At 45.0% G+C, this 16,901-nt stretch overlaps 1 long non-coding RNA gene across 1 annotated transcript in view; it reads right to left on the bottom strand.

The window, feature by feature from the left end:
* The window catches only part of LOC144326920 (uncharacterized), a 61,506-nt gene that overhangs the window by 27,496 nt on the left and 17,109 nt on the right, over positions 1–16,901 (bottom strand). The gene's annotated exons all lie outside the window — the stretch shown is intronic.

The raw sequence follows: 16,901 nt of genomic DNA, 5'->3' as shown, positions 1-16,901 counted from the left end.
GCTAACCCAGAAATAGTGCTTCAGGTTAAGCACTTTGCTTCAGGATGAGAACAGAAATTGTGCTCCGGTGGTGCAGCAGCAGCAGGAGGCCCCATTAGCTAAAGTGGTGCTTCAGGTTAAGAACAGTTTCAGGTTAAGAACGGACCTCCAGAGGAAATTAAGTACTTAACCCGAGGTACCACTGTACAAGTTTTGTTTTTAAAGGCATGGGGGGATTTGGACTTGCTCCCACCTAAGTGGCGGTTAAAATTGCAACCTCAGCCTCTCATCTCTTGGCCTCCTGTAAGCAATTACAATGATCACAGCAGAGGTGGTTTGGTCACACTGGGTGCCAAGTCTCAGGGGCACTGCAACTATGATGTAGAATGGAAGGTGAGAGGTGGGGGGTTTGGCAAATTCTTTGGCATCGCACAGCTGAAATTTGTGACCCCGAGGCCCACCACTGAACACAGCAGCTGACCAACATTCCAGTGTGATTATTTATTTATTAAATTTATATCCTGCACCTTCTTCCAAAGGTGAAGCAAGCAAGTTATACAAGTTTTATCCTCTATCCAAAGGAGAAACTGATTCACACAATGAATATATCCTGCCCCCCCCCAGCAAGGTGCAATTATCTACTATGGGTCAATTCACAATGTTATGAGAATTATAAGGTCTAAGATATAAAATAAATGTACCAGGCAAACACAATCATAAAGATTTAAACTACATGTCTGAATCAGTACAGGAAAAATCCTGAAACCATTTTGTCTCTTCCAAATTGACCTCAAATATTTCTCTGCAAGGTCGAAGAAAATGGGGAGCCTCCCCGTCATCTCTTTGCTCACAAATCCTGTCTCAAGGGTACATTTAAGATATGAATAGGGTGAGCCTGTGACCTGGATTCAGGAACTGAGTAGTTATCATAACACAAGAGTGGCCTGGATGCCCAGGTAATCCAATCAGGTAACCTGGCAAACAGGATAAAAACAAGGCACTCAGATTTCTCTTGTAGTCCGCCCCTTCTTTGATGTAAGTATGATGTATTGAAGGGTGGTCTTGGGCTACACCCCTTCTGTGATGTATGTATGATGTATGAGGGGTGGTCTTGAGCTCCAGGGTGGGCAGTTCAAAAGTCTATATAAGGGCTTGCACACATGGTTCGGGGTTCTCTTCCTGCCTCCTGTGTGTTGCAACAGCTTTAATAAAGATCAGGCTTACTAGCTGCTTTGCTTCTCAATATTCTCTGGTTGGTCTCTGTTATTTTCTCCTACCGATAGAGAACCTAAAAAAGGACTCTATATGGGCTCTTGGGTACCCCATAAGGGAAAAGGAGCAGTTTTTTCTTATAACACACAGCATTGACTTTCTTCCTTTGGGATGTGCTCAGGCATATGCAGAATGCTTAAGGAGAATCAGGTGTTGATCCAGCAGCCATCATTGTGACGAAAGCTTGCTTTTTCCACCACTGTTAGAGCATGGCTACCCATGTACGTATGAGGAATGAAGAAGTTCAGTAGTGCTTTTTATGGGCCAAAGGCTCCATTTACATAGTTCTCACACAACAACAATATTGCATGCACATTGAGCACAGGGCTGCATGGGAACCCACCGCCATGCCCATAGCACAGCACAATCGTTACATGCCCTGGGCTTGATGTCCTGATCCTTCTACCACTTGAGATGGAAGGTGTGCAGGATCCGACCCTCTGCCTGATACACACGTGGTGGCGGCAGCTTTACAGATGCCCCCAAACTCCTGCATGGAGAGCTACAGGACATTTTTGTTTAAATGGTGGCATCTAGTGGAGAAGCCGCTGCACCACAGCTTACGTCGTCATTTTGCGGCAGAAGCTTGGAGTGAAAATGAGATTCTTATTGCCTTGAAATTGAAATACAGTAACTGCAAAATGTGTCGTTTCCCCCTGCACGCGCACACACACATTAAGCGACTCCTTTACACCCCGTGCTGCCTTTCTGTGAGCCGAAAGGGACCACAAAATCATTTATGCCAACTTCTGCAGATCTCCCCTCTTTGCCTAACGCAAAGGAGCTGCACAAACCAGTGGTGCTGTGTCACTTTTCTGCCTTCTGCATTACAGGGACTTGGAAACAGGAGCCATGCTCACATGCGCTCCTTAAACTCACGGCTGGGATTCCTTGCGGTGTGCTTGGGCAAGGGGTATTTTCCAGCTTCCCTGGAAAGACATCAGCCAGGTACGGTGGACTGCAACGGTGTTCACGATAATAGTTAGCCATTGCTACTGCACAAAGGACAGCCATCTTAAAATAGCTCCCACACATCCTGCTTCGCAGACGCTGCTGGAAGTCTGCTGGCTCTCCAGGAACATTAACCCACAAATAGCCAGACACTCTTTATGACAGAATTTGCATTTCTCCAACACGCAAGGAAAGAGCTGCTCTGCAATGCCTTCAAGGGACCAGAGAGGCAAGCTCTTGTCACATTCTATCAATTCAGTGTGTGTTCCAACAGAAATACCTGCAGGCAGGTGTGCCACTCCAAGGCCCATCTTTTGCTCTGCATCAGACTGCGACAGAGGTGTCTGTCTCTCTCTCTCTTTTACAGCACTTCGGGGAAAGTGGTTCCTTAGCAGTACTTCTTGAAATCCATCCCATTGCCCATTCATAGCTCATAATCAAACATATGCAAGTTTTTCACCTGCCCAGAGTGTTGTTGGATTTCTGGATTGAAGGATGGTGGCTAACTTGGGCTTTGCAAGATCCCTGCATTGAAGTGTCAGGAACAGCTGCACTCTGCCCCATGTGGTGAACCACATTGCTGAAGCCTCTCGGAACTAGACTGGTTCTAACCACCCAGGTTGTTCACTAACTCCTCCAGTGCAGGAAAGAGTTATAGGAGGGTCTCCTGGCTCATTGGCTAGTTTTGCTGTGAGCTATTTTTCTGAGTCGTGCAGAGTGACGCAGCGGTTTCACCCTCAAAGCCCTAGTGATGAAGTAGACTCCACACACAAGACTTTGACGATGACTCTTTACTTGCAGGATGGCAACTATTTTAGCAAGAAGTATTATTTATGCAATACAATGCATTTCTCTCCCTTGAGCCCAAGAGAGGGTCTTCTTGCTTCCAAAACTCCTTCGCAGCACTGCATAAGTTATCAGTCCATGGCTTGCCTGCCCTCTCAAACTCCTCCAGACACAGCATCTGCTTGACATTTCCACACTCCCATATTGGCAAGATAACCAGCCAACTTTCAACTCCCACTCCTATCTAAGTCACACACACACACACACACACACACACACACACACACACACACACACACTTTTAAAGGGAGTTAACAAATTAACAAGGCAATGGCTCACCATTTCTGTGACCTTAATTGGAGTCACAAGATTTTGCAGCTGTTTACTACATTACATTACATTACATTACATTACATTACATTACATTACATTACATTACATTACATTACATTACATATGTTTTCTTTTCCCCCATACAATTTATTCTTTATAAAATACCTTTTCTAACAAATAAGGTACAAATACTAACATTTGCTTGAGCAACAAGCCCTAATTTAGCTCTGGTATGTCTTCTACATCTATAACCTTGCTCTTGAGTTCTGCTCTTTGTTTTTGACTCCCAGTTCTTGGCTCCAGACTGGTGCCCATGGCCTGAGCCTGACCCAAAAGGGCTTCCATGCTTTGTCCTTCTTGTGGGCTTCCTGGAGGCCAATCTAGCCAGTCACAGATGGAAGCAGGATGCTGAATAAGACAGACCCTTGATCTGATCCAACAGCTGGGCTCTTCCTGTATTCTGACAGGGTGGAGACAATGTGCATCGCATCATAACTCAGATGCAGCACAGTGTGGACAGAGAAATCAGGGCAGTATGCACTGACCCACCCCCTTTCTTGCAAAATGTCTGCATGCACACTATACCTTTAAAGCACATCCGCTCCTCCCCCCAAAAAGAATCCTGGGAACTGTCATTTGTTCAGGGTACTGGGAATCATAGGTCTGTGGAAGGTAAACTACTGTTCATAGGATTCTTTGGACAAAGCTATGTGTGTACACGGGACGCGAGTGGCACTGTGGCTTAAACCACAGAGCCTAGGACTTGCCGATCAGAAGGTTGGCGGTTCGAATCCCAGTGATGGGGTGAGCTCCCGTTGCTCAGTCCCTGCTCCTGCCAACCTAGCAGTTTGAAAGCATGTCAAAGTGCAAGTAGATGAGTAGGTACCGCTCCGGCGGGAAGGTAAACGGCATTTCTGTGCGCTGCTCTGGTTCGCCAGAAGCGGCTTAGTCATGATGGGCAACTTGACCCAGAAGCTGTACGCTGGATCCCTCGGCCAATAAAGCGAGATGAGTGCCGCAACCCCAGAGTCAGTCACGACTGGACCTAATGGTCAGGGGTCCCTTCACCTTTATCTTTATGTGTGTACACAGCCTAAAATCACAACCAGGTGTTTGGGGAGGGGGGGAAAGAGGGGACCAGAATCCAGTGCTGAGATCCTGTGAGCGTTGTTTTCATATATAACGAAGCATATATTCAGATGTATTCCAATGGCACAATAGGATCTGAATATAACCTTCATGTTATACTGGCTAATTGTCTTTTCTGCATTTGGTTTTTAGCTTCCTCTGACAAAGAATTACAGTCAAAACGTGTTAGGCATAACGAGAATGCTTTCAGAAATAAACCGTGTTATTTCTTCAGCATTTTGTGAGGCTTGCCCTCGTGTGTTTTTTGGGATTGATTCCAGCCTCCCCACCCCCCACCCCAACCTCCATTCCTCCTACCAAACCACTAATTGGCAGGTGTCTAGCTTTTGAAAATGTGCTGCTTGCATGCAGCTCCAGCTCTTGGCACAGCAAGCTTAACCCCCTCATGCCACACCCATCCATGCATACAGCTGCTCGCCCAACATTGTGAGCACATGTGGGAGCCTGCCTGCCTTCCATGCACAGGCAGCCCCTTCCTGGATCAGAGCTGTTGCTGTTTAGTTGTTTAGTCCTGTCCGACTCTTCGTGACCCCGTGGACCAGAGCATGCCAAGCACTCCTAACTTCCACTGCCTCCCGCAGTTTGGTCAAACTCATGTTCATAGCTTCGAGAACACTGTCCAACCATCTCATCCTCTGTCCTCCCGTTCTCCTTGTGCCCTCCATCTTTCCCAACATCAGGGTCTTTTCCAGGGAGTCTTCTCTTCTCATGAGGTGGATCAGAGCAGGTGGTGGCAAATACAGGTTTCTTGCTGTGTTTAGGTGTACAAGGAAACCTGGGTGGCTTATTGCAGCTACCCAAAACATACACACATTATCACCACGCATCATCTGTTTCTGCTTCCTTTCACACAGAAAGATTGCAATATGTGAAATGTTTAAGAATTGTAAAGTCAGGATGTAGAGGTGTAGCCACTGATGGAAGCACTGAGTGGCAAGGGAGGCTGGTCCATTAGAGTGAATGGGGCATTGCTTCACCAACCTCAGCCAGCACCCCAATCTGCCTGCCTTCTTAATCACACCCAATTTGGGGGGGGGGTTGCTGGCTGCCAGCTTTCTCCTCCTTAGTCTGGGAAGAGGAGGACCAAGCTACTACTCCTGTCCATCATTGGACTCTGGGTCTGCCTACCATTTCTCTTCCAGCTTTCCACCCTACCAGTCCCAATGGGCCCCAGCCATAGCTACTTTGAGAGTAACCCGTTTTTGCCCGAGATAATGAAATGGATGAGAGCCAACAAACTGTAGCACAATCCAGATTAGACAGAGGCCCTGTTAGTGGGCAGTTCCCTAGACCAGATGGATGCGAGGATGCCAGCTCTAGATGGGATTACACTCCCTCTGAAGGAGCGGGTATGTGGCTTGGGGATCCTTCTGGAACCACTGCTGTCGTTCGAGGCTCAGGTGGCAGAGGTAGTGCCTTCCATCAGTTGTAGTCGGTGGACCAGCTGTGCTCCTATCTAGCCTAACTTCTGTTGTCTATGCTCTAGTGATCTCTAGGTTAAACTACTGCAATGAGTTATACGTGGGGCTGTCTCTGAAGACGGTTTGGAAACTTCAGAATTCAGCGGCCAGGTTGCTCACAGGGGCAAGATGTCTTAAGCCTATTACACTGATCGTGGCTGTAGCGTTTGCCCTCCTGAGTGTGTGACATCATACTGGGTTCATAGGGAAAGGGTTAACTAATTGTAAAATGACTAACCAATGGGAACCCAGGGGGCAGAGTTAACTGTGTATAAGGTTAAAGCACAGGGGTTTTTTAGTGAGTTAGAGTTAGTGTTGTTGAGAAGACAGTCTGGAGTTAAAAGAGACAGAGAAGATAAGTCTGTGGGTTGGGCTAGTCTGGTGTGAGAAAGAGAGAGAATTTGTTAAGAGGAGTCAGTCAAACAGTTGAGATAATCAGTCAGAAGGTATTAGGAAGGTATAGGCCGGTAAAGAAACTAAAGTTAAGATACTGACAGGAATATTATCTGGGAAACCATAAACTTGTTAATGTTTGTAAAATAAACTTGGGGGGGGGGGTTGGTTCACTTTTAACAACTGACTGGACTCAGTGTTTTAGCAGAGAGTAACTGGTTGGTGGCAGCGGGGAAGTGAACACAGTGGTGGCACAGGGATCAATAGACGGTTAAACATCCGGGGACCCTGTGTGATCGCCACAGTGGCCCAACTGCACTGGAAACCCAGTAGCTTCTGGGCCCCCCAATTCAAAGTGCTGGTTTGGCTCGCCTGGTTCCTTCATTACATATCTTTAGAGACCAAGCAGAAATGTTTCTCTTCAACCTGGCATTCAGCTGATTAACTGAAGAACTTAATTCGTTCTGGAGGTCCGTTCTTAACCTGAAACTGTTCTTAACTTGAGGTACCACTTTAGCTAATGGGGCCTCCCGCTGCCACCGCTCTATTTCTGTTCTCATCCTGAGGTAAAGTTCTTAACCCGAGGTACTACTTCCGGGTTAGCGGAGTCTGTAACCTGAAGCGTATGTAACCTGAAGTGCCTGTAACCCGAGGTACCACTGTAATAAGATTAAGAAGATGCCCAAGATTCCAGTAAATAGCCACACCATCTTTCCGCACAAACACTAATCTCCCTGTCTGGGGGAGAGTGGTGGTGTTCTTCAGTGCTGCTGAATAATACAGGTGATGCCAGAAGCTTGGCATTTGGCACATCTAGGCTTTGAAGAAGATGAAAGCTCCTTTTACTCTTAATTTTCAGTTTGATTGTTGGCTGCTTTATAACAACACGAGATGACCAAACTGTGTGTCAAATACATTCAGAACTGCTGTGATGTGAGGCAGAAAAATCTCGAGCACCTTATTCCCACCCCCACCCCCCCGGAAATATTTCTGTTTCATAAGTGCATTAGTAATAATAAATGGATGCCAACTGCAATATTAGGCAAGCTTGGCAATTTCAAAGTTTGTTTATTAAATGCAAGTAAAACAAACATGCTTCAATTAGCTCACTCTTCTCAGGCATCAGAAAAATTTCACATGCAAACTGAAAATTTCCGGATGCAAATCATCCCACGTCAGTTTAATTTCCATAAGATTTTCCCCTGGAAGTTTTCCTCCTAGTTCAGAATTTTCTCAAAAACCCCACCACTGGTGCAGTATGCAAACAAGACATTGGGGAGAACTTCATTGGCATGTCATCTGTGTTTACATGGGATGGACTCCATGATTTCTACCACTGCTAAATCATTTTCAAGATGGAGCCAGGTGGTGAATGGTATAAATGCAGTTCTCTTCCATATGTTTTAGACTTTGATGAGAAGCACAGAACCGCTATTGGCTTGAAGATGACATTTGATACAAATGCAAGGCAACATTCACTAGAAGAACATTGGTACATATGCCTCGCCAGGTGAAATGATTCAGAAGAATAGAATAATGTCTCACAATTGCATTTTTAGGTCTTCACAGTGGAAATGAGTGTTATAGCACCTAGACAGCACAAGATAGTAATCCCAGTGAACAAACATACACTTCAAGAAGCACCTATCAAGCTCTCTACTGGATCTGTCAAGAAGTCTCTTGCATTCATTACTTATTCACACAAGAGAGGTGTACTTCCATGCTTGAATAGAAACAACTCTCTGGAGTTGTTGTCTGTCTGAATGTGAAACAGACCTCAATCACACCAGACACATACATTCTATTGGCTAGAGTGTTTTATTTGTGGGGGGGAGGGGATAAGACTTGAGAAGCATACCTCTACCCACCTTCATATTTGTCTAGATAAATAACTTTTCCCTGCCTCAGCTTGTCTCACACACACTATAGTGATCCCTGACTAACTTGTGTGATTGACAGGGTTTATGCTTTCTGGAGCATTCATGAAGAGTGTTCTGAAATATATATATATATACACAGTAGAAGGCATTCAGAGTACGCAAAATAGTCTCCCCATGGTTCTGATATCAGTCAGATGCTAGCAAAAAGAGAAGGGGGGGGGGAGAATGAACCTATTACATTTTGTCACTAGAATGGCATAAGAGGCATTCAACCCAAATTCCTAATCCAGCCTGGTACAGATATAGCAAAACTGTTTACTGTAGCTTTTCTGTAGCCTAACAAATCTTGGAAGATCATTGGCAAACGTCTGTCTCAGGGGACGATGAAAAGTGCAAAGTTGGAGAGTTACAGTGTCTTCTGTGGCTGAAGAAACATGTTTTATTGCAGGTGGGCAGATGAAGTCATTGCAGGTGGGCAGATGAGGTGCACCATGGCGTTTCTTCTCTCTACACTCCTCCCACTGGACATTCCTCCTCCAGTTACTGCTGTGGATACACAACCTTATTGTCTATTTCCAGGCACTGCAGTCATCATTTCTACTGGAATTATATTGTTAAAGGAGGACCTGCTCATTTACCTTCTTTTCTTGAGGTTTTCTAGCTTATGCAAAAATCTGAGCTTGTCTTTTAGTTTTGACAGTTTGGAGGTATGACCAATCATATTTCAAAAATCCCCATTCGCAGCTTCTATCCGCTGGTCACACTGGAATTCTGATAGGGCATCTTCTGAAAAACATGCATTGTGACCAACAGACCTCTGTGCCTCTGAGCACATTTGGCTGTCTACCTGGACTGCTTTCAGCTTGCATATGCCACAGTGAAGGTGCCCAGGAAGGAGATAACCAGAATGAATAAGGAACAAGGAAGAACAGTTTTGTTCTATTCCTCGCTCACTCCAGTGTCCAAATTCACTGGTTCTGCACTGCTGGACTTCTATGGGAGATGCCTATAGGGCTGGAGCTGCGGAAATAACTGAGGTCTGGGCAAAACTTGCACCTGTTAATCTCAGTTGGAGGGGATGGGACAAGTTCTACTGCCACCTCAACTGTGTGCCCAGTTACAATTCCTTTCAATGACCACATTAGAAAGAATAAACCATTATCATCAACTTCTTTAGGAGAGAGGAGGAAAAAGGTGTCATTTGGGACATTACTAAGGTGAGTGGAAGACCTTTCCCTCATTTTACATAGCTGTAACTCCAGAACCACTGCAGGGAGGGCAGCTTTTTACCCCGTTTTAACTATACACTAAATGAATGCACCCCCTTTACTTTGTCTTTCCTACACAGACATCTGCGGGAGAGAGTAAATATAACCTGTCACACTGCCTGTCATTTCTCTCATTAAGAACAAACATAAGGTTCTGGTGGAATTGTGTTCTTTTCTTTTTTTAAGGTCTTGCACTCTTGGATGCTCGCAGTCTACAATTTTGTTATGTTCTGGACCGTCAAGAGTGCCTTTGTTCTCCAGTTACATTCATCTTAAAATAGCCATCTGAAAGCCTCTCTCCCGTCCTGGAACAATCCCAGACCTCCTTGGAAAGCCCACTTGCTGCATTGTCCAACTCTGCTACTGTGATTGTATTGTTAGCGGCCAATACTTGGTTGGGCTTTGATTCCTAATTCCTGCCCTTGGCCGCATGAGCTGATGTTTCAGCTCCATCTGTTCTACACATTCTGGTAACGTATATGCATTGCAAAGCCTTTCGAGCAATTTGGGATTCTCTTGTCACCTGAAGAAAGAAAGATTATTTTCAGATATGAACAGTCTGCAGGAAGCGGCAGATCCCTGCAAGATCAAGGAATATTGAACAGCAGGGCAAAGGGATGGCTTACAGACCACTTTGAGAAGTAGAGAAGAGATCAAAAGGGAGCATTAACATATGTAAGGGGATGACCAAGGATTCTGACTCGCCCACAACCACTCTTGGACCTTTCATGCAATTTATATTTAAGATCTGTATCTTTTTCATCTTTTTCAAGAAACCCTATGTCATTAATAGCTGTATAATAGGCAGAAAACATTGCGCAGGTTTCCCATCACTGCATCTCCAGTTGAGGGGTTTACCTGTTGTATTTCTGCCTGTTATGCAGCTGTTAAGGGCACATGCCTTCTGTTTAAATGAAAGAGGCTTATCTTTGACTAATTATCATACTGTCAAGTATCCGCTGATTTAAACTTTTAATATGAAAGCCCCATGCACGAGCCTAGTGTTGCAAAAGCTGTCCCTAGGAGTTCTACACGGCACCGAAGCCCTGTCCCCATACAGCCTGCTTCTGAAGATTTTGCCAGACATTGCTCTCCCTGTCCCATTGGAGCCAATTCCTGGGGGCCAAGGTCCCTTCAGCCCCCCAACTCCAGCCCGATAAAATATTCGAGGGGGCTGCCTGCCAAAGTTGATGGGCATTGCCACTCAAATGTGTGCGCCACATCATGTGATAATTATGTGGGCTGGAGCTTACCTGCCCCCTCCCAATATATTATTCAAGTTGCCACCCCTACGGCCTGTCCTGTTCAGTCCTTCAAGCTTCCAAGCCTGTCTCTGCAGCTGGAACAACAGTGTGAAAAAGGAAGCCACAGCCTCATATCAACCCCGGGCAGCAGTATCTTGCTGGTGAGGGCTGATGGGAATTTTCACCCGAAACACTTGGGAGGGCACCAGGTTGGGGAAGCCTGCATTCCATCTCACACCCCACAACATCATATGCATTGTAACTGGCAATGCACATCCGCTTCAAACACTGTCGGGCCTGCACAGGAAGAAACCAAATCCCAGCCCTTTCAGCCTCAGCGAATGGCCCTAGGTACGGGGCCAGCTCCGGCCCCTTCATACATCCTTCAGTGACACCATTGGCTCCACGGACCACGCAGTGCAGCCCTCCATCACCCCCCCCCCCAATGTTTGAGAGTGCCTCTCCCCAGCCTAGTACCTCATATCTCAGGAGCTCAATAAACATGTGTTGCCATAGCAACCAGTTCCGGCTGTGCTCACCGGTGGTGGACTTCTCCCACTAATGAGATGAAACAAGAGACGTGCTCTCCACTAGAGCAGGAAGGAAATGTTTGGCTTGGGAACCTGTTGCAAGGGGTGGGGGGCGGGGGGGGGAGAGGCTGTTCTACAACCAAGCCAGATATATGTGTGTGTCTCCCACTATTTTCAACAAGTCAGGGCAAACATTAATAATCTGTCGCAGTTGATAAGAAAGAGGGGATACTCACATTTTACATGCCTAATACAGCAAATAGCTTACTCTATATTAAACATAAACCATGCGTGAAGCAAAACATCGATCGATGCCCCCTCCCCAAAGGGAAGGTGCACCATAGCCAAGGCAGGCCATGTTATGTTGGCAGCTGAGAAAATCTCGCAAATGCTTCTCCCTGGGAGTAAAAAATAAAAACACAATTCAGCATAATAAATTAAATGCCAATCTGCTGCCTTTCGGTGACACGCAAGATCAGCTGCTGCGACCTCACTCTACTTACCAGACTTGGTCGCTGGGCTGTTTAATGTAACACTCAAGAAGCAGCCTTTTTAGGCCTAATAATAATAATAATAATAATAATAATTTATCCCCCCCCCCCGCCCATCTGGCTGGGTTTCCCCAGCCACTCTGGGCTGCTTCCAACAAAGATTAAAAATACATTAAAATGTCACACATTAAAAACTTCCCTAAACAGGGCTGCCTTCAGATGTTTTCTAAATGTCAGGTAGTAGTTTATCTCTTTGACATCTGATGGGGGGGGCGTTCCACAGGGCGGGCGCCACTACTGAGAAGGCCCTCTGCCTGGTTCCCTGTAGGGTTCCCAACATGCCTTGCAGCACCTTGAGAAGAAGAGTTTTTTGGATTTGATATCCCGCTTTATCACTACCTGAAGGAGTCTCAAAGTGGCTAACATTCTCCTTTCCCTTCCTCCCCCACAACAAACACTCTGTGAGGTGAGTGGGGCTGAGAGACTTCAAGGAAGTGTGACTGGCCCAAGGTCACCCAGCAGCTGCATGTGGAGGAGCGGGGAAGTGAACCCGGTTCCCCAGATTACGAGTCTAACGCTCTTAACCACTGCACCACACTGGCTCTCCACACAAATTATTAAACTGCCTCTGGGGCAGATGCTCGGAAACCTGTTATTGGACAGCAAGGCAGGCATGCATCTGACTGGTTTCTCTCTCTCTCTCTCTCTCTCACACACACACACACACACACAGAGAGAGAGAGAGAGAGAGAGAGAGAGAGAGAGAGACAGACAGACAGACAGACAGACAGACAGACAGACACACACATATCAGTGGTAGTTTCTGGTTTTGGGTGGACCTTAGGCAGACCTTGGTTAAGATCCTCTCAGTGGGCCCCACTCCCTGAGTGGGATCACATCTTCTTCATGGCCATTGCTATCCCCATGTGGTTGTCTCAGTCAGCACCACCTTCCAGACAGAAAGACAGAGAACATGGAGTGTGCAAGTTACTCCCCTTCTTGCTCCTCTGCCTCTCACCAAAAGAGGATAGGTGAACAAGGCAGCAATGAGAAGGAGCAAAAGAGCCAGGAAGTTCCTGGGATTGGCAGTGGCTATCTGTGCAGGTCTTGGAAGTCCTGCCAGCTCCTGAAGCCAGGCCTGGGAATAATATTCAAGGCTATACTTTTTATTTTATTTTGTGAAAGGGGAAAAAAAAAGCTTTCCATAGCTGCAAATGGAGTGTTTCCTAACACCATGACAAAAAATGCACATATAATCAAGCTGGAATGCATGGTTTGGTGTAAGATGTAAGGAGAAACTGTTTAAATTAAAACCTATGAGTAGGTATCTGCCAGCCCAGTAGAGTTCAGTTTCTATCACCAACATGCTCTTGCAGACAAAATAAGAATGTAGACTTTGCCCACTGAGACTGAACTATAATTGTAATATAAACACATTAGCAAATCTTTGCCACCTTGGCAATTCCTTGCTGCTGCTGAGGTTCTCTGTAAAAACAGGTTGTAATCTATCCTACTTTCATGTGGTAAAATGGGTACAGTAAAAAATAGGCAAAGGAGAGAACAGCCAGGCTCTCCTCCTCTGGATTTAGTAGCCACTAAATCCTGTTCGCCCTCAATCCCAATGCCTGATTCCTGGTTGTCAGTCTCTGACAGTGTACAACTCTAAACAGGTTTAGAAGCCTGAGCTCAATCCTAATCTCAATGGCCAGGGTGTAAACACTATTCAATAGGACCGACTTCTGAGTAGACATGGCTAGGATTGCACTGTAACTTCCTAAGTGTGTTTAGGATTACAAGCTTTTTTTCTGAGACATTTGGCTTTGGAAGGGACATGCTTAAATCCAAACAATATAACCACCATGCAAAAAATGCCAAGGTAGGCAACCTAACAATAGTTGACATTTCAAGAATGTTCAAATGCAGGAACAGTATTTGAGTAGCGCATCGGCCTTAGTGAATCTATTCCAGTGTGAATCTATACCCATTGCAAACTGCAGCAGTCTTAGGGTGCCTAAGCGCCTCATTCACACTTGGTTATTAATTCCCTTGTCATGTGTTACTTTGTAATTTTAAATTATCCTTCCTTTGTTGTACTTCAATACTTGTGCAGCTTTTGATACAATAAAGGAAACATTAGGTCACCATGTATTAAAATAATCTAGGATCTCATATAATCATGTAATGAATAACATCATCACGAAACTTTGGATGGGATACAGGTAAAAAGAAACAAACAAAAACCAATGCATTCGCGTATGAAAATTCAGAACAGAATCAAAAATATGGATCTGAATTTGCAATTTATAAGTGCAGATGTCATTTTAAATGCAATCGCATCCTATAACAGCAACTGCCAAAAGCTAGAAGCAAACCCCAGGGGAATGGATCGCTTGACCATATGACTGAAAGCATTGATCAATGCAATTAATTAATTGGTTTATCACAGCTCAGAGGTGCTGCTTTGTAGATGGATTTTAATCAGGCCCATTCCCTATGGAAGGCTTTCAGTGCTGATGGCATGAATGCAAGCACATCCCTTGATTAGAGCTATATATTCCTTCCAGAAAACACAAGCTATGCTCTTGCACCAATATCAAAGGAGCTTGTGCCAGCAACTCCTGGCAGTAAGAACAACTTTTTAAAGGTGTTAGGAACTAGAAATAGAAAAATCCAGGGGTGGAGCATAGCTAATTGTATTCTTAGTACAGAGGAAAACACTGAGCTATTTTTAACAGTTTCACAATTTCCTACATGCCGTGTTGTGCAATGTTTCCTGGGATGAAGTGTGACCTCTTGATCGTCTTTGGACTGTGGCGCTCTCCCTCACTCCTACATTGCAACACAACCATATTCTGCAATACCATTCACAGGCAGGTGGTGTCTCCCAAGCTGTGTTGCTATTAACTTGGCCGCAACTGCATTTCAAACCCCTTGGGTAAGGCTTTTGCAGCTGTGGGGTCAGAACAGGCTGGGGAAAGGGTTAGAGTCAAACGGCATATTGCTGAAACGTCCAACTGTCTCCAGTTGGCACTGTAGCCCTGGGAGTCCAGCGCTGCTATTTACACTCTTAGCACAGAGGGAACATTGGTGCAATCCATCTGGTTAATACACTGGAATGTCTCTCCCTAAAGATAAGTCAGAAATGCAACTCAGATCGAACACCGGGACCCATTGATATGATTTAAGAGAAGTCCCTGTGTTTGCTGTGCTATGAAGCTGCTGCAAACCTAGAAGGGTTAAAACATTCCCAGCTGCCACCCCCCGCACTGAAAACCGAAGATTGTCCAGAGCAAAAAGAACTGCACATCTGCATGCCTCCCACAGTCTCTTGGCCTCCTTCCAAAGGGACTGTGGTAGCTGTGCACACACAGAGCCAGTTACTATCACTTGTTGCAGAATAATGTTAATTGTTAACAGACAATCTGACTGGCCGTTGAAACTGAAACGGCTTCAATAAGTTTCTCAGCTGTGCCTACATCTTAGGTAAGTCATCGTCACCCATATGCACGAAGCCACCTACCAAACTAGAGGGAGGCAGCTAAATGTAAACTCTCGAAAAGCTTCTCCTTAATTGTGCGCAGAGAAATTTTTTTTTTTTGGGGGGGGGACATTTCACCAACCAGGGGAAGGAAAAATGATCCAAAAGTTTCTCAAGGGGGAGGGCTCACCATTAGCAAAGCACTACCACAGCTTCATTATTTTTATTATTATTCCTGCCAAAAGATTTGTTTTTTGCTAGCTTTGAAAGTGGCAGCAGAAATTGCGTCAGCTGCCTGGCTACCATTTTGCAGCTTCCACAATGCCCTGGGTCTACTGTCATTTCATGTTGTTTGCCAGGGGGCAAGGGAACTGAGGCCAGCCCAAAGTGGAAAAAATACTCGGAGGATATTCTACAAAGTGGTTTCAAAGCAGGGTGAGCAAAAGAAAAAAAACACATCAACTTTTCTCACGAAAAACACCTTCTGAGGAATTTTGGCTCAGCTGTAACTAAATGACATGCTTCATCATTATAAAGCAGCTGGTCCTTCAGATGCGGATCCCAGGCTAACTTGTACGCCCATTGCTAGGTAAGGTCAAACTGGCAGCCAGTCAGCCCAGTGACTAGTCTTTGACAATGTCCCCTACAAAGGATGCCACCATCTGCTTACTCTGTCACACCCAAGTCACGACCAGCAGTCAGCCATCTAAGATCACCCTACCAGACCAGCTATGGGCTGTCTCAAAGACAAACACTGTTCACTTGCTGACCACAGCATCAGGAACAGTGACCTGCGTATGTGAAATGAGTCTTAATGTTAGCCAAGATCTAACATTACATGCTGAATTTTCATATCGTTCTGAAGCTAAGCAAGGCTGAGACTGGTCACTTCCTGATAGTATATACTATCTGGGAACTCTATGTATGTTTCATTGATTTCCATAGAAGAAAGGGCATGAATGTAACATTTTTTTATTTTTAAAAAATGCCAAATATGAGATGTTCACTCTTTTTCTTCCCACAATAAGGATAACATAGGCCCCTTTCTCCACATAATTCATGGCCAGCCTCACATATATCGTATTTTCCAATGGGTTATTTTCCCTTTAGTCACTGATCATATAAAGATGGAAGATCCTTACCCCTTTTCCCTCCTAGGGTTTCACCCTTTCCTGTGCAGTCCTTCATCTTTAACATAAAAACAACAAGAATGACATATGGTATTCAAGGTGTGGTTATTTAATTGAAATGCCAGTTCTGAAACAGAGGTCCTGGTTTTGACCTTTTATTTCAGATTAGCGTTTGCCTGTATTATATATGTACCACAAAGAGGTTTTACTGTAGATGTACTGAATTGGGGGGAAATGGAATGGGACGAATTCAGAATGGACATTCCAAGCCTATAATTATGACAATAGATTTTGTATGAACAAAAGTATACAGAATTTTGTTGGATCAAGAGTACCCAGTTAGTCTCACAAAATATAAAGAAGCAAAAGACAGGAATACAACCAAAACAATGGATATATAATTGAAATAGCAGCACAATCCTGTACCTATCTACTCAAAATATAGCTCAGTGGGAATGACTTTACTGGATTGCAGTCCCAGGTGGAAGGGGGTTCATAAAACTTTCTACACATACAAAATAAAAAGGAGAAACCCAAATAGAACATAATTGGGATTA

The sequence above is a fragment of the Podarcis muralis genome, chromosome 2 (genome assembly GCF_964188315.1).
Source record: "Podarcis muralis chromosome 2, rPodMur119.hap1.1, whole genome shotgun sequence".
In the NCBI taxonomy this organism is placed as follows: Eukaryota; Metazoa; Chordata; class Lepidosauria; order Squamata; family Lacertidae; genus Podarcis; species Podarcis muralis.
This window is presented reverse-complemented; position numbering and strand designations above follow the sequence as displayed.